Source organism: Bos taurus, unplaced genomic scaffold (genome assembly GCF_002263795.3).
Source record: "Bos taurus isolate L1 Dominette 01449 registration number 42190680 breed Hereford unplaced genomic scaffold, ARS-UCD2.0 contig_X_unplaced, whole genome shotgun sequence".
Lineage (NCBI taxonomy): Eukaryota > Metazoa > Chordata > Mammalia > Artiodactyla > Bovidae > Bos > Bos taurus.
Window position 1 is genome coordinate 367,769 of NW_020192294.1, and position 19,532 is coordinate 387,300.

The 19,532-nt window shown below is 38.9% G+C and overlaps 1 long non-coding RNA gene across 1 annotated transcript in view; it reads left to right on the forward strand.

The window, feature by feature from the left end:
- Positions 1-19,532, forward strand: part of LOC112445842 (uncharacterized) — a 283,840-nt gene that overhangs the window by 71,650 nt on the left and 192,658 nt on the right. The window lies entirely within an intron of this gene.

The window sequence follows — 19,532 nt, forward strand, 5'->3', positions numbered from 1 at the left end:
TCTGGAGAATCAACTGAAATAGAAATCTTGAAGCCAAAGAGCTCAACTCCATGTCCAGATTCACAAAACAAAACCCATCACCTTCCAGTCTCAAGACACATTCCAGATTCTCCCAGTTTCCTTACCACTCATTCTAACTCATCACTAAACTCTGTGGATGATAGCTCTGAAATAGCTCTTGAATCTGCCTACTTCTGCCCATCTTCCTTGCCATCGTCCTGGTCCAGGATGCCATCTTCTCTCGTTCATATCCGCATCAGTGGTCTTCTGCCTGTTCTCTCTGCCCCCATTATTGTCTTCTCCAGTCTCCATTCCACTTTGCATACACCCAAACTTTTAATGAAATAAGATCACACCTGGAAGGCTGCTGCAAACCTCAGTCTACATGTCACTTCTCCAGGCCTTTTCCTGGGTTCCACTCCCTTGCACCACCCTCCTGAAACCCCTTGTAATTCCTATGTCATAACAAGTGTCACATAGGATTGTAACTCCCTGGGTACTTTTCTTTTTCAGTATATCATAAGTTCTGTGAGGGTAGGGACTCTGCTCGTCTTGTTAATCCCAGAACCCTTGGCTTCCAGCCTGGGGGTGAACTCTCAAAATTTGAAGGAATTTATCATAACTTTTTAATATTAGGCCAGTTTAGAACCACAACATGTACCAACACTTTTTAATGTGCTGCTGCTGCTGCTGCTAAGTCGCATCAGTCACGTCTGACTCTGTGTGACCCCATAGACAGCAGCCCACCAGGCTCCCCCATCCCTGGGATTCTCCAGGCAAGAACACTGGAGTGGGTTGCCATTTCCTTCTCCAATGCATGAAAGTGAAACGTGAAAGTGAAGTTGCTCAGTAGTGTCTGACTCTTAGCGACCCCATGGATTGCAGCCTACCAGGCTCCTCCGTCCATGGGATTTTTCCAGGCAAGAGTACTGGAGTGGGGTGCCATTGCCTTCTATAATATCCTTCTAATACACTATTTTTCTCATGCTAGAACATTTATGGCTCTAAAGGAAAGTTCCCCAAGGTGTGGTGTATCCTAATAGCCCTTATTTTAATAAGAATAGTAAAATTTTATAAATTTTTTCTTGCACTAAAGTTACCAACTTAAATTCCTTCTTTTGACTTTGAGTGAAGTGCTAATCATGAGATTTTAAAGTGTTTTTATTTTAGGTATGCTTTATGATATCTTACTGTGAAGTTATCTAGAACTATGGTATAAAATGTGATAGGGAAATCTGCCCCTGGAATGTGTGGAGTGGGGTGTGGCATTGATTTCCTTAACCGTGTTAATGTGTTAGATGACCTTTCATGTGTTTTTCTTATTTCTTCCTTTAACACCTTATTTATAGATTTTTTTTTCCCCATGACCAAAAAAATCTGGTTTGGTTTAGGCTTAGAAGAATGTGATGCAAGAAGAAAAATTACATATGTCTTTCTGTATGTGTGTTTGTATGTATGCATATATGATGATTGATTAATGACTATTATTAGCCATAAGAAAAATGGAACATGTGGGAGTTCTTGGAAAAGTTCATTCACAGCTCTATTGTTAAGGAAAGGTCATTGTTAGTTCAAGTGCGTTCTTTTTTCCCCTAGCTTTATTGAGATATAATTGACATATAACATTGTGTAAGTTTAAGGTCAAATGAAATCTTGTCTTTATTGCAAATGTTTAAAAATGAGTACTATTGAACAGACTCAGTCTATTTTACGCAAATATTAGGAAATAAAAGCAATTCTCCTGGCAGAAGTCAAAACAAATATTTAATTACTGTTGTTATTCAGTTGCTAAGTCATCTCTGACTTTTTGCAACCCCATGGACAGCAGCACACCAGGCTCCAGTGTCCTCCACTATAGCCATTGATAAAACTGTCCTAAAATCCCACAAGAAATATAAACCTAAGCATATACGTATATACAGAAATAATTGTAAGTGGCATGGTAATAACCCAGGGTGAGGAGGAGAGGGAAAAGTAGGTAAGGGTATGGAAGAAAATAAGAAAGGTCCTGAGTTGATAGTTCTTGAAACTGAGTGACGAGTACATGGTGAGTTATTATATATTCTTCTGACTTCTGTATATGTTTGAAAGTTTCCATATACAAAGTTTTTACAGAGGAAAGAATTATGTAGAAGTAAAAACATCCTGAAGCTGATAAAGCTTAAACCTGAGGACCACCACTGGATGGGTCCCTTCTAGAATGCTGGCAGGAGCCTCTGTCTTCAAATGGTCATATGTTTGTGTAAAATTTGTGAATGTAATATATTTTAACTAGAGTGGGCTAAAACTGCTGTCTCTTCCTATTTCAGAACCCCCTCTGTTATACTTCTCTTCATGGTGTCCAAGAGGTCAGGGGCTTTGGGAGGACCTGCTAAGGGAAAGTTGAGTTGGGGATGCAAATACAAAACTTTTGGTGTGTTTACTTGTGGATGAAAAATGCAGATATAAAATCCCAGCTGTGACTTTGACACCCCCATGGTTATTGGAATATATTTATTATAAGTCTCTTCTGTGTATATTACCACTAGTTGTGCTAGCGTAGGAATGGTTTCCAGGAAGACTCCAGTCTCCGTCCCTCTGATGACTCACTCTGTGTTATGACTTGAAGCATAGGACCACAGATTGTATTGGGGTATGAGTGTGCTCCACGGAATGTGGCAGAAAAGTGTGTAGATGGTGGGGAAAGAAATAAAGTTTGAAATGTATGAAGCCAGAAATCATTCTGTGGACATTTTTGCTAATCAACAGATGTGTAAAATTATACACATTGGTTTTGGTTCTCATTGATACATAGTTAAACTGGAAATCCTCTCCAGTCAGAAATATACTCAATGTTACAAACATAATTATAAATACATCCTATTTTTGCATTTTGATTGAAGTCAAGAGAAATATAATTTATCAAAATGTTGTGCCGATAGTGTACAGAACTCTACTACCAGAAGCATAAATTTGAGTTTCCTGAAGTTTGTTCAAGTTGAGTGTGTGTAGCTGCTTGAATATCCAGTCATTGGATCTTATCTAAAGCATTTTTCCCTGAAGAAGTGTGGGATCCTAAATTTAAAGAAACAGAAAACTGCCTCTGATGCAAGAAAATTACTTGCACGCATGCGCACACACACACACAGTGGATTGAACCAGCAATGAGTATTAGAGGTATTCAGACATTAGTAAGTGGATGAAAATGTTGCAGTATAGTGAGTACTCTTGTGAACTGAAAGATTTTTGGATGCCCCCTTCCAGAGTGACTTAAAATACATAATGCACTCCTTGAGGATAAAATTTAAAATAAAATGAAATCAGATGCGTTTCTAGGTTTGAAACCAGTTTCTTACAACTTCAAATTTGAGCCCTTTGTGAAGATGGTTTCAAAGATAACAATCTAAGTGTTTTTTTTTTTTTTTAAATAGTCCCTCCAGAGAACTGAAGCATAGCCAAATCCCTCAACATGGAAAATTCACTTAAAAGAGAAAAGCAAGTCTTCCTGTTTCACTTGGTTATTTTACCTTCCAAATATGGGATATAGGAATCTAGAAAGCAGGGTAACAGTGAGTTAATATTCATCATGTTTTGTTTATCTTCGCTTTTAAAATACACATTTCTTATATTTCTAGCTTGTATAATTTCTAAATATACCCAAGCAGCCTTATAGCTTATCCAAGTTTTCACTTAAAAATGAAAATCTTAGTCCATTTTTCTCCAGGTTTCCTTCTCTTTTCCCAAACATTGTTCATCATTCTTTTCTAAGAGTTTGTTTACTCAGAGCATGCTGGCAGGGTAGTTTGTTTTTCAAACAAAATTTAAACACATTAACACACAATCAATGATGTGTATAATATGTATGGGTGAATGCAATTACATGATCCATTTATATCTTCCATAGCTAAATACAGAATGCCAGTTGTTTGTTGGTGTGTAAATGGTTATGCTTTTGATTAAATTACCTCCACTAGCTATGCTAATAATGGCACAGAAGTCTTTGCTTTTTCTTGAATTTTCTAGGATATTTTAATGTGTGGGGCTTCTCTGAGACAAGATTCCTCAAATATCCAGGAAACTTCTCACAAACCTACCTCTCATGACTACATTCAAATAAAGCTGCAATTAATGTGGTCAAAATTCTCCAAGCCAGGCTTCAGCAATATGTGAATCGTGAACTTCCAAATGTTCAAGCTGATTTTAGAAAAGGCAGAGGAACCAGAGATCAAATTGCCAACATCCACTGGATCATCAAAAAAGCAAGAGAGTTCCAGAAAAACATCTATTTCTGCTTTATTGACTATGCCAAAGCCTTTGACTGTGTGGATCACAATAAACTGTGGAAAATTCTCAAAGAGATGGGAATACCAGACCACCTGATCTGCCTCTTGAGAAATCTGTATGCAGGTCAGGAAGCAACAGTTAGAACTGGACATGGAACAACAGACTGGTTCCAAATAGGAAAAGGAGTACATCAAGGCTGTATATTGTCACCCTGCTTATTTAACTTATATGCAGAGTACATCATGAGAAACGCTGGGCTGGAAGAAGCACAAGCTGGAATCAAGATTGCCAGGAGAAATATCAATAACCTCAGATATGCAGATGACACCACCCTTATGGCAGAAAGTGAAGAAGAACTAAAAAGCCTCTTGATGAAAGTGAAAGTGGAGAGTGAAAAAGTTGGCTTAAAGCTCAACATTCAGAAAACGAAGATCATGGCCTCCGGTCCTGTCACTTCATGGGAAATAGATGGACAAACAATGGAAACGGTGTCAGAATTTATTTTTTGGGGCTCCATAACCACTGCAGATGGTGATTGCAGCCATGAAATTAAAAGATGCTTACTCCTTGGAAGGAAAGTTATGACCAAACTAGACAGCAGATTAAAAAGCAGAGACATTACTTTGTCAACAAAGGTCCGTCTAGTCAAGGCTATGGTTTTTCCTGTGGTCATGTATGGATGTGATAGTTGGACTATAAAGAAAGCTGAGGGGAAGAGCCAAGATGGCGGAGGTGTAGGATGGGGAGAACACTTTCTCCCCCACAAATTCATCAAAGAAGCATTTAAACACAGAGTAAATTCCACAAAACAACTTCTGAATGCCGGCAGAGGACATCAGGCACCCAGAAAAGCAACCCAAGTCTTCAAAAGGAGGTAGGAAAAAATATAAAAGACAAAAAAAAGAGACAAAAGAGGGAGGGACAGAGTTCCGTCCCGGGAAGGGAGTCTTAAAAAGAGAGAAGTTTCCAAACACCAGGAAACCTTCTCACTGCCGAATCTGTACCGAGCTTTGGAAGCACAAAGGGCAACATAACAGGGAGAAAAACAATTAAAACCCGCAGATTGTGAGCCCTACGGTAACTCCTCCAGCGGAGAAGCAGCGCAGACGCCTGCACACGCCATTAGCAAGCGGGGGCTGGGCAGGGAGTTGCGGCACGTGCTGCATCACTTAGAGTAAGGACCTGGCCTGAATACCCTGAGCGCTATCTGAGTGAAATAATTTGGGCTAGCAAACCAGACTGTGGGATATCTACCACGCGAAAAGCCAGCCCCTAACCTAAGACACCACCAGGCCCGCACACGGAACAAAGGACTGAACAGAGATAGCCGGCTGCATCTGGTGACAGGCAGCCAGAACTGGAAGGGAGCAATCGCAGCCCCAGAGAGACATTATCTATAAAACTGTAAGCAGGCTTCTTTGCTAACTAAAACTTCTTGAGGGTCTGGACGGTCAACATCTGCCTGAGAAGGTGTGCCAGTGCACACCTAGATAACCAAGCGACGGGGAGGCGATAAGTCGCAGCAGTTGCGCTCGCCAAACACCTCATCACCTGAGCTGCTTGGACCTGGGAAGGGCACAAAACGCAGGCCCAACCGAGTCTGTGCCTCTGAGGACTACCCGAGTGTCTGAACCTGAGTGGCTTGGAACTGGGAGGTGCAGGCAGCCCAGGGCCGGCCACGGATGGTTCCCAGCAGAGCAACCTAGAGCCTGAGCAGTGTGGGCAGGGAGGCTACACGCGCCGTGAGCGGGGGCAGACCCAGTGTGAATGAGGCACTTCGAGCACACGCCAGTGTTATTTGTTTGCAGCATCCCTCCCTCCCTCCCCACAGCGCGACTGAACAAGTGAGCCTAAAAAAAAAAAGTGTCCTCCACCGTCCCCTTTGTGTCAGGGCAGAAACCAGACACTGAAGAGACCAGCAAACAGAAGAAGCTATAACAGAGGGAACCACCTTGGAAGCTACAGGCAATAGATTAAAACCCTGTGGTTACTACCTACTACATAGGAAGGGGTCTATAGATCTTGAGAAATATAAGTCGGACAAAGGAACTAACCAAAAATGAACTGAACCCACAATACTCACAACAAAACCAGAGAAAGTCCTAGATATATTTTTACTGTTTTTACGATCATTCTTCTTTCTTTTTTTTTTTTAAATTTTTAAAAAAAATTTTAAGTCCTCTATTATTCCTTTAATTTTCACTTTTATAACCTATTACTTTGCAAAAAAAAAGACCCTATTTTTTTTTCTTCAGCAAACTTCATATATATATTTTTTATAATTTTTTGACCTTGTTTTTTTTTTTCTTCTTCTTCTTTTCTTTAACATTGTTTTGAAATTCCAAACTCTACTCTAGATTTTTAATTTTAGCTTTTTGGTATTTGTTATCAATTTTGTACCTATAGTTTTTCTTATAATTTCTGTGACTTTTTTTTTCTCTGTTTCTTTCTTTTCTTCTTTTATATAACATTGTATATCTGAAATTCCAAACTCTACTCTAGGTTTTTAATTTATGCTTTTTGGTATTTGATATCAATTTTGTACCTGTATTTTCTTTATAATTTTTGCGACTTTGTTTTTGTTTTTGTTTTTGTTTTCTCTCTCTCTTTCTTTTTCTTCTTCTTTTTTTTAACATTGTATTTTTGAAATTCCAAACTCTACTCTAGATTTTTAACTTTTGCTTTTTGGTATTAGTTATCAATTTTGTACCTATATTTTCTTTATAATTTTCGCGACCTTGTTTGTTTTTGTTTGTTCGTTTTTTCTCTCTTTCTTTTCCTTTTTTTCTTTAACATCGTATTTTTGAAATTCCAACCTCTACTCTAGATTTTTAATTTTTGCTTTTATGTATTTGTTACCAATTTTGTACCTTTAGGAACCCAATCTTCAGCACCCATTTTTCACTAGGGAGTGAGATTACTGGCTTGACTGCTCTTTCTCCCTTTGGACTCTCCTTTTTCTCCACCAGGTCGCCTGTGTCTCCTCCCTAACCCCTCTCTACTCTACCCAACTGTGTGAACTTCTGTGTGTTCCAGACAGTGGAGAACACTTAGGGAACTGATTACTGGCTGGTTCTGTCTCCCTCCTTTTCATTCCCCCCTTTTATCCTTCTGGCCACCTCTGTCTCCTTCCTCCTTCTTTGTATAACTCCGTGAACATCTCTGAGCAGTCCAGTTGTGGAGTGCACATAAGGAAGTGATTACTGGCTAGCCCACTCTCTCCACTATTGATTCCACCTCATCTCATTCGGGTCACCTCTAACTCCCTCCTCCCTCTTCTCTTCTCCATGTAACGCTGTGAACCTCTCTGGGTGACCCTCACGATAGAGAAACTTTTCATCTTTAACATAGATGTTTTATCAGTGGTGCTGTATAGAAGGAGAAGTTTTGAAACTACTGTAAAAATAAGACCAATAACTGGAAGTAGGAGACTTAAGTCCAAACCCTGACTCCAGGGAACTCCTGACTACAAGGAACATTAATTGACAGGAGCTCATCAAACGCCTCCATACCTACACTGAAACCAAGCACCACACAAGGGCCAACAAGTTCCAGGGCAAGACATACCAAGCAAATTCTCCAGCAACAAAGGAACACAGCACTGAGCTTCAAGATACAGGTTGCCCAAAGACACCCCAAAACCAAAGACGTCTCATAACTCATTGCTGGACACTTCATTGCACTCCAGAGAGAAGAAATACAGCTCCACCCACCAGAACACCGACACAAGCTTCCCTAACCAGGAAACCTTGACGAGCCACCTGTACAAACCCACACACAGCAAGGAAATGCCACAATAAAGAGAACTCCACAAACTGCCAGAATACAGAAAGGACACCCCAAAATCAGCAATTTAAACAAGATGAAGAGACAGAGGAATACCCAGCAGATAAAGAAACAGGATAAATGCCAACCAAACCAAACAAAAGAGGAAGAGATAGGGAATCTACCTGATAAAGAATTCCAAATAATTATAGTGAAATTGATCCAAAATCTTGAAATCAAAATGGAATCACAGATAAATAGCCTGGAGACAAGGATTGAGAAGATGAAAGAAAGGTTTAACAAGGACCTAGAAGAAATAAAAAAGTCAATATATAATGAATAATGCAATAAATGAAATTAGAAACAATCTGGAGGCAACAAATAGTAGAATAACAGAGGCAGAAGATAGGATTAGTGAATTAGAAGATAGAATAGTAGAAATAATTGAATCAAGATAAAAGAAAAATGAATTAAAAGAAATGAGAATCTCAGAGACCTCCAGGACAATATTAAACGCTACAACATTCGAATCATAGGGGTCCCAGAAGAAGAAAACAAAAAGAAAGACCATGAGAAAATACTCGAGGAGATAATAGTTGAAAACTTCCCTAAAATGGGGAAGGAAATAATCACCCAAGTCCAAGAAACCCAGAGAGTCCCAAACAGGATAAACCCAAGGCGGAACACCCCAAGACACATATTAATCAAATTAACAAATATCAAACACAATGAACAAATATTAAAAACAGCAAGGGAAAAACAACAAATAACACACAAAGGAATTCCCATAAGGATAACAGCTGATCTTTCAGTAGAAACTCTTCAAGCCAGGAGGGAATGGCAAGACATACTTAAAATGATGAAAGAAAATAACCTACAGCCCAGATTATTGTACCCAGCAAGGATCTCATTCAAGTATGAAGGAGAAATCAAAAGCTTTTCAGATAAGCAAAAGCTGAGAGAATTCTGCACCACCAAACCAGCTCTCCAACAAATACTAAAGGATATTCTCTAGACAGGAAGCACAAAAACAGTGTATAAAATCAAACCCAAAACAATAAAGTAAATGGCAACGGGATCATACTTGTCAGTAATTACCTTAAACGTAAATGGGTTGAATGCCCCAGCCAAAAGACATAGACTGGCTGAATGGATACAAAAACAAGACCCCTACATACATTGTCTACAAGAGACCCACCTCAAAACAGGGGACACATACAGACTGAAAGTGAAGGGATGGAAAAAGATTTTCCATGCAAATAGGGACCAAAAGAAAACAGGAGTAGCAATACTCATATCAGATAAAATAGACTTTAAAACAAAGGCTGTGAAAAGAGACAAAGATGGTCACTACATAATGATCAAAGGATCAATCCAAGAAGAAGATATAACAATTATAAATATATATGCACCCAACACAGGAGCACCGCAGTATGTAAGACAAATGCTAACAAGTATGAAAGGAGAAATTAACAATAACACAATAATAGTGGGAAACTTTAATACCCCACTCACACCTATGGATAGATCAACTAAACAGAAAATTAACAAGAAAACACAAACTTTAAATGATACAATAGACCAGTTAGACCTAATTGATATCTGTAGGACATTTCATCCCACAACAATGAATTTCACCTTTTTCTCAAGCGCACATGGAACCTTCTCCAGGATAGATCACATCCTGGGCCATAAATCTAGCCTTGGTAAATTCAAAAAAATAGAAATCATTCCAAGCATCTTTTCTGACCACAATGCAGTAAGATTAGATCTCAATTACAGGAGAAAAACTATTAAAAATTCCAGCATATGGAGGCTGAACAACACGCTGCTGAATAACCAACAAATCACAGAAGAAATCAAAAAAGAAATCAAAATTTGCATAGAAACGAATGAAAATGAAAACACAACAACCCAAAACCTGTGGGACACTGTAAAAGCAGTCCTAAGGGGAAAGTTCATAGTAATACAGGCATACCTCAAAAAAACAAGAAAAAAGTCAAATAAATAACCTAACCCTACACCTAAAGCAACTAGAAAAGGAAGAAATGAAGAACCCCAGGGTTAGTAGAAGGAAAGAAATCTTGAAAATTAGAGCAGAAATAAATGCAAAGGAAACAAAAGAGACCATAGCAAAAATCAACAAAGCCAAAAGCTGGTTCTTTGAAAGGATAAATAAAATTGACAAACCATTAGCCAGACTCATCAAGAAACAAAGGGAGAAAAATCAAATCAATAAAATTAGAAACGAAAATGGAGAGATCACAACAGACAACACAGAAATACAAAGGATCATAAGAGACTACTATCAACAATTGATTATATGCCAATAAGATGGACAACATGGAAGAAACGGACAAATTCTTAGAGAAGTACAACTTTCCAAAACTGGACCAGGAAGAAATAGAAAATCTTAACAGACCCATCACAAGCACAGACATTGAAACTGTAATCAAAAATCTTCCAGCAAACAAAATCCCAGGTCCAGACAGCTTCACAGCTGAATTCTACCAAAAATTTAGAGAAGAGCTAACACCTATCCTGCTCAAACTCTTCCAGAAAATTGCAGAGGAAGGTAAACTTCCAAACTCATTCTATGAGGCCACCATCACCCTAATACCAAAACCTGACAAAGATCCCACAAAAAATAAAACTACAGGCCAATATCACTGATGAACATAGATGCAAAAATCTTTAACAAAATTCTAGCAATCAGAATCCAATAATGCATTAAAAAGATCATACACCATGACCAAGTGGGCTTTATCCCAGGGATGCAAGGATTCTTCAGTATCTGCAAATCAATCAATGTAATACACCACATTAACAAATTGAAAAATAAAAACCATATGATTATCTCAATAGATGCAGAGAAACCCTTTGACAAAATTCAACATCCATTTATGATAAAAACTCTCCAGAAAGCAGGAATAGAAGGAACATACCTCAACATAATAAAAGCTATCTATGACAAACCCACAGCAAACATTATCTTCAATGGCGAAAAATTGAAAGCATTTCCTCTAAAGTCAGGAACAAGACAAGGGTGCCCACTTTCACCATTACTATTCAACATAGTTTTGGAAGTTTTGGCCACAGCAATCAGAGGAGAAAAAGAAATAAAAGGAATCCAAATGGGAAAAGAAGAAGTAAAACTCTCACTATTTGCAGACGACATGATCCTCTACATAGAAAACCCTAAAGATTCCACCAGAAAATTACTAGAAATAATCAATGACTATAGTAAAGTTGCAGGATATAAAATCAACACACAGAAATCCCTTGCATTCCTATACACTAATAATGAGAAAACAGAAAGAGAAATTAAGGAAACAATTCCATTCACCATTGCAACGGAAAGAATAAAATACTTAGGAATATATCTACCTAAAGAAACTAAAGACCTATATATAGAAAACTATAAAACACTGGTGAAAGAAATCAAAGAGGACACTAATAGATGGAGAAATATACCATGTCATGGATTGGAAGAATCAATATAGTGAAAATGCGTATACTACCCAAAGCAATTTATAGATTCAGTGCAATCCCTGTCAAGCTACCAATGGTATTCTTCACAGAGCTAGAACAAATAATTTCACAATTTGTATGGAAATACAAAAAACCTCAAATAGCCAAAGCTATCTTGAGCAAGAAGAATAGAACTGGAGGAATCAACCTACCTGACTTCAGGCTCTACTACAAAGCCACAGTTATCAAGACAGTATGGTACTGGCACAAAGACAGAAATATAGATCAATGGAACAAAATAGAAAGCCCAGAGATAAATCCACGCACATATGGACACCTTATCTTTGACAAAGGAGGCAAGAATATACAATGGATTAAGGACAATCTTTTTAACAAGTGGTGCTGGGAAATCTGGTCAACCACTTGTAAAAGAATGAAAGTAGAACACTTTCTAACACCATACACAAAAATAAACTCAAAATGGATTAAAGATCTAAACGTAAGACCAGAAACTATAAAACTCCTAGAGGAGAACATAGGCAAAACACTCTCTGACATACATCACAGCAGGATCCTCTATGACCCATCTCCCAGAATATTGGAAATAAAAGCAAAAATAAACAAATGGGACCTAATTAAACTTAAAAGCTTCTGCACATCAAAGGAAACTATTAGCAAGGTGAAAAGGCAGCCTTCAGAATGGGAGAAAATAATAGCAAATGAAGCAACTGACAAACAACTAATCTCAAAAATATACAAGCAACTCCTACAGCTCAACTCCAGAAAAATAAATGACCCAATCAAAAAATGGGCCAAAGAACTAAATAGACATTTCTCCAAAGAAGACATACAGATGGCTAACAAACACATGAAAAGATGCTCAACATCACTCATTATCAGAGAAATGCAAATCAAAACCACTATGAGGTACCATTTCACGCCAGTCAGAATGGCTGCTATCCAAAAGTCTACAAGCAATAAATGCTGGAGAAGTGAATGTGGTAAGGTAATCAGTACTCTCTGTAGTGACAAGTAAGCCATAAATCTCTGTGGCATAACCCAAGCACAGTTGATCTGGTGCCGTGGAAGGCTGTATTACATTCACCCATTCAAGGGCCCAGGTTCCATACATTTTATGGCTCTCCTCTCCTCGGAGGCCTCAGAATTTTACAGGATTATTTTCAACCAAATGGTAGAACAAAGAGAGATTGCCTGGAGAACTGTTTTTAAGAACCTGACCTCATAGCTGATGGACATCACTTCCACCCACTCTGTGTAGGCCAGGATTCATTCATATGGCCTGGGGGCATCACAGAGGAGGCTAGGAAATCAATAACATGGAGTCTAGGTGGATAAGAAAATGGAGTCTGGTGAGTTCATGGCATTGTCTCTCCCACCATTCAGGGTGACCTGCTCTGATTTCAAAGGTACCAGCAAGGTTCCCTAACTATTCTCCTGTGGGAAACTGATTCCTTGATTTAGCTTGCATCGAGGCTGAATGGAAAAAAATAGATTTCTGTTAGGTGAGACTTGAAAATATTATCAGTCACTGAAGCTCCCGTGCAGAGGAGGCTTTGAAAGCAGATCTCATTTGAGGGTAGGTAGGAAAAATTCCCAGGGATATGGGGTACCATTTCGATCATGGGAATGAAATACTGCAGGGTGTGTGAGATGATTGATTCCTTTCCTGCTTACAGTGGTCTAACTGCTGACTGCCCAAGAAGGACAGTGTTAAAATCTGCTGGACCCCATCCTTTCTCATTGCCACCACTATTGTTGGTTCATTTCCTCTCCTGTAGTCTTAGTTGGGCTTTCCAGGAAATAAAGTCTGAGATGGAGATTTTCCTGCAAATAATTCATTGGTGAGTGCTGTCAAGGATAGAAGTAGGATAGAGAGAGGGAAGAGTTGAAATGGTCACGGGCTAGGAAGCTTTAGAGCTTTGAAAGTGTGTGAAAGTGTTCGTCGCCCAGTCGTGTCCGACTCTTGGCGACCCCATGGACCATAGCCCGCCAGGCTTCTCTGTCCATGGAATTCTCCAGGCAAGAATACTGGAGTGGTTGCCATTCCCTTTTCCAGGGGATCTTCCCGACTCAGGGATTGAACCTGAGTCTCTTGCATTGCAGGCAGATTCTTTACCATCTGAGCCACCAGGGAAGCCCTTAGAAGTTTGACAGGTCTTCAGAATTGTCATGCCTTGAGACAAGGGGACCAGGATTTTATAATATACATCTCTCCATTTGGCAGTCATTGAATGCAAGCTGCACTCAGACAGGGAGTGTTAGCTAGGGTGAGGCCACTCTCTTTGGTAATGAATCATTCCTACAGAGGAACTCAGCTGTGAGTCACCAGTATCCCATATGCCAGCAGTTGTGAGTCTGGGTAGCACACTACAGCATCTACTACACTAGTGAAATCTATCTCTAAGAAATAGATTTAGACCCAAAGTTCTATTTCAGAGATGATAATGCCTAGGCCTCTACCATTGCTTTTCTGTAAACCACTCCGCCCCACCAACTCAGAATACTTTATGAGAAAGAGTATGAAAAAAGAGCCCAAAAATGTGCTTTCAATGGCCATGGTTCTGATGGGCAAAGTGCTCTTGCTTTGCTCAAGCTGCCTTTCACATCCACCTCCTACTGGCGTGGGATGGCCTCCTCATGTTGACTAGCTTACAAAAGGTATCCTCACTGAGGCACTCTCTACTTACCAGCATTCTAAGGGAATTCACACCCATCAGAAATCTTTTCTAGTAATTGTTATCTGACTTAGACATCTGCTACTCATTAGGTACTGTTTTACATTGCTTGCTATCCTTTCCTGTGTATATCTTTACCCCAAAAGGGAAGTAGTTGAGGGCAAAGGTTATGTTTTGTATTCCGTGAATCATTATCCATGTTTAGTAGAGTGCAAATCTCAAGTTATTTCATTAGCCTGACAAATATTTATTATGCACTTACTATGTTTAAGGCACTATGTTGGCAGCTAGGGGTAGTTAGGTAAGAATTGACACTCAAGAAGATGATTCTTGAGAGCAAGAGAGACAGACCTTTAGTTCCAATGCAAGTTGTACTGATAAAAATTTAAGATGATATGGTGGGATCTAAACTGTCTGATGGGAAGAGTTGGTACAAGGGCTAGGGTTGAGGGCATGAATCAAGGAAGGCTTCAAAGTGATTAGCAACAATTAATGTGAGGGTATAAAGAACTCTGAAGCCAAGGTGTTTGATTCAAATGATGATTATTATGGTAGAAGGTTGAGAAGCAGGAAGAGACAGAGCCTAAGACTTTATGGTAGTGGGCATTAATTTGTAGAACCATGGGTTTAGCCCAGGGTTTCTCAACTGTGGTGCCATTGATACTTGGGGCTTCACAATTCTTTGTTATGGGGGCTGTCCTATGCTTGATAAGTTTTTAGCAGTATCCCTGGCTTCTACCCACCAGATACCCATAGTTCTCCTCAGATCTGACAATCCAAAAATTCTCCAGATACTGCCAAATTGTCTCCACTAGAAGTCCAAATCATTCCTAGCTGATTCCTAGCTGAACAACTTGGCTAGAAACTTTAGCAATAGGCAACACTTGCCATGATAGCAGCTTCTCCATGAGCAGTGGAGTGTGTGAGAGAAGTTAGGAGTGTTTAATGCTAATGGAAGTCCAGATGCTAACACTTTCCCTTGGGAATAATGCACTTGTGGTGGGTGTTGTACTATGTACTCGTGATGATCTTTCCACCTCACAAAATATCTCTAAAGTTGAAATCTGGTATATGGACCTTATTTTCCCCAAAGTTAATAGCTCGGCCTTCTCAAGTGTTTTTTATGGAATACATGGTCATGGAATAAAAAGATCAGAGTTAATAATCATTTGTTTATTATTTTTTGGAAACTTTGACCAGCAGGGAAGTATGAGGATTTTTAGAAATCACCAGGGTACAGTGAAAGTTGCCAATAAAAATGTAAAATAATACAGATGTTGTTATGAAGCAGAAACATGTTATGTTTTAAATAAATCAGTATTCTTAACTATTAGCAAGAGAACTTGAGGTTTTTTTTTTTTAAAAGAACAATGGTATTATAATTTTATTATCTTTCTCCTACACATCTGGAATTTTGAAAAAAAATTTTTGAATAAAAAAACCCCATTAGATTATTTAAGTCACTCTTGAGTTTAATTGTACTTTTGAGAATATATGGGAAAGTTCTGCCTCCAATCTCTTCTCCTTTTACAGAATCTTCCTAGTATTTTAAAAGAATTTACTGATGAGTTACTGCCTGATATATATATAGGCAAAATTCAGGAATAGTCTACAAGTTTGCTTTTAAAGTCACACATTCGTTTTCTTATATAACTATAAAATTTTCAAAGAGAGGCAAGTATGAAAAAGAAAACAAATATAATTTATAATATTCTTATTTAATTTTTGTAGCCTTTTTCTTTTTATATTTTAGAGGTTCCTTAATTCTAAAGTGCATAGAAATCATAGTGAGAACTTGTTTAAAAAGCATCTTCTACATGTACTACAAAAGAAGGGTAAAGTGTGAGAATTATATTATACCTGGTAAACAGCATTTTACCAGGTTGATCCTGATTCAGATGGTCTATAAAAGCATTTGGAAAAACTGATATGGCATTCTTATGTTGCCATCATCTCTGTATTATACATTGACTAATTAGAGGAGGGAAGATATTATGGATTTTTGCATTTGTTTTGTCTAAAGGAATCCTGGCCCTTGTAAACATTAATTCTGCAACAGTAAACATCTATTTAAAGACACAACATTCATTTCAGTGTTGCTGCAGCCTTTGGGTGATTTTCCCTGGATTGGTAATTGTTCAAAGTTTTTTTGCCTTTGTTATTTGTAACAGTTACATGACAAATGCATTTTAAGATTAATAATCTTTGGGTGGGAATGTAAATTTATATAGCCACTGTGGAGAGCAGTAGGGAGATTCCTTAAAAAAACTAGAAATAAAACTACCATATACCCTAACATATAACCGGAGAAGGCAATGGCACCCCACTCCAGTACTCTTGCCTGGAAAATCCCATGGACGGAGGAGCCTGGTAGGCTGCAGTCCATGAGGTCACTAAGAGTCGGACACGACTGAGCGACTTCACTTTCACTTTTCACTTACATGCATTGGAGAAGGAAATGGCAACCCACTCCAGTGTTCTTGCTTTGAGAATCCCAGGGACGGGGGAGCCTAGTGGGCTGCCGTCTATGGGGTCACACAGAGTCGGATACAACTGAAGTGACTTAGAAGTATAATCTAACAAGCCCACTGCTGGGCATATACCCTGAGGAAACCATAATTGAAAGAGACACATGTACCCCAATGTTTGTGGCAGCACTTTTTACAATAGCTAGGACATGGAAGCAACCTAGATGTCCATCGACAGATGAATGGGTATAGAAATTGTGGTACATATACACAATGGAATATTACTCAGCTATAAAAAAGAACACATTTCAGTCAGTCCTAAAGAGGTGGATGAACCTAGAGCCTATTATACAGAGTAAAGTGAGTCAGAAAGAGAAAGACAAATGTCATATATTAACACATATATATAGTATCCAGAAAGTTGGTACTGATGAACCTATTTGCCAGGCAGCAATGGAGGCTCAGACAGAGAGAACAGACTTGTGGGCATGGGGTAGTAGGGGAAGCAGAGGGTGGGACAAATGTGGAGAGTAGCATGGGAACATATAGGTTACCATGTGTAAAATATATAGCCAGCGGGAATTTGCTGTGTGACAGAGGGAGCTCAACCCAATGCTCTGTGACAACCTGCAGAGGTGGGATGGGGTGGGAAGCGGGAGGGATGTTCAAGGTGAGGGGGACATGTGTATACCTATGGCTGATTCATGTTGATGTATGGCAGAAACCAGCGCAACCTTCTAAAGCAATTATCCACCAATTAAAAATAGATAAAGAATCTTAAAAAAAGAAATTATTCAAGTTAAGCACTTTGAACAGTATTTGGCCCTCCATCATCATTATTGTCCCAGATAAAGGGAGGGAGGGTCAGGATGGAAAACACATGTACACCCGTGGCTGATTCATGTGAATGTATGGCAAAAACCACCACAATATTGTAAAGTAATTAGCCTCCAATTAAAATAAAAAATAAAAAAAAAAAAGAAAAGAAAACCTTAATAGAAGTTTTCTTTCAGAAGGATTATTCATCTTCCTTTACTCTTTGACATGTGTTTATCTTCCCTTTGGCTGTTAACATTTATTCACCAATGAAAATATAGCACCTCTTACAAAAAATAGAATAATCTTTGAATAACTTGAAGACTTGTATTTCTCTTGATGTTAACTCTACTCAGGAGGTAATGGGGATGTGAAACACAGTGTCAGTGAGGAAGGGGAGGAGTGGCATAGACCTGGATGAATTTGGGAGGCAAAATCTGTAGTAGTTAACATCCGTTAAGCTTCAAGGGTGAATGAGAAAGGGATGTTCTGGGTGACCTCAAGTTCATGAGCCTGGGCAGCTTGAGGAAGGCGGCAAAGAGGAACTATGTTAGGGAATTTGGGGGTTTGGGGGCAGGGAATGTAAGAAGAGAAACATGATGCAAAGTTGCAGGGATCAGAGTCATCTGTTAGCAATGTGTACATGTTAGCGATGTGTACATGTTAGCGATGTGTACATGTTTAGTGATGTGTATAAGTAACTTAAAAATGTTGAATCATGCTTAAGAAGTTGATCAGTCTGAAAGAGAAAAATAGGAACTAAAGGACTGAATAGACTAACCGAAAGAGAGTAAATATTAAGAGGGCCAAAAACTAAGCTATGTGGTGTGTCTTTATTTAGAAACCTGAGGAGGAAAAAAGGAATAAAGACAGCTAAGAAATGGACAGAGAAGAAATAGGAACACCAGAAAAAAAAAAAAAAAACAAACCTGTTCTGGAATAAACACCTTGGGAAGAAGATGTGTCCAAAGCCAGAAGAATCAAAAGAAGGAAAAGGTTGAAACAAACCTGTTGAGCCTGGTGTCCAGAATTTCATTGGTGACCTTTGATAAAAGGTCATTCCTTAAGTAGATTTAAATGAAGTCAGGAACTTAAGACAATTTAAAATTCTTCATCATTAGGTTCCTTGTGTTTGTTGTTGACTTCTGCCTGCAGGGTACGTATTCACCTGCAGTCTTCCCTTGGTAACCCCTTCAGTGTGACCAGTTTAGTATTCTGATGCTCTTCTGTGACCCTTATTTGAAGCTCTGTGAATTAGGTGGGATGCTTTGGTGAAGTTAAATGGCTCAACTGGCAATTCACACCCAAGGCAGTTTATCTTCTCCCCAGTGACCTCTTTTTTTTAATTTAATTTAATTTTATTTTTAAACTTTACATAATTGTATTAGTTTTGCCAAATATCAAAATGAATCCACCACAGGTATACATGTGTTCCCCATCCTGAACTCTCCTCCCTCCTCCCTCCCCATACCATCCCTCTGGGTCGTCCCAGTGCACTAGCCCCAAGCATCCAGTATCATGCATCAAACCTGGACTGGCATCTCGTTTCATACATGATATTTTACATGTTTCAATGCCATTCTCCCAAATCTTCCCACCCTCTCCCTCTCCCACAGAGTCCATAAGACTGTTCTATACATCAGTGTCTCTTTTGCTGTCTCGTACACTGGGTTATTGTTACCATCTTTCTAAATTCCATATATATGCATTAGTATACTGTATTGATGTTTTTCCTTCTGGCTTACTTCACTCTGTATAATAGGCTCCAGTTTCATCCACCTCATTAGAACTGATTCAAATGTATTCTTTTTAATGGCTGAGTAATACTCCATTGTGTATATGTACCCAGTGACCTCTTGATGTGCCAGGAAATGAGAAAATGAGAGGGGAGTTGAACTAATCATCTATAACCCTTTTATCTGAATCCATGGTGTAATACCTCTCCCTTTTGCTCACCTAACACTACCTCCAATATCAAAACCACCCAGTTCAACCTACCGGATCCCTGAAACAGCTTTGTTGTTGTTCAGTCACTCAGTTGTGTCCGACTCTT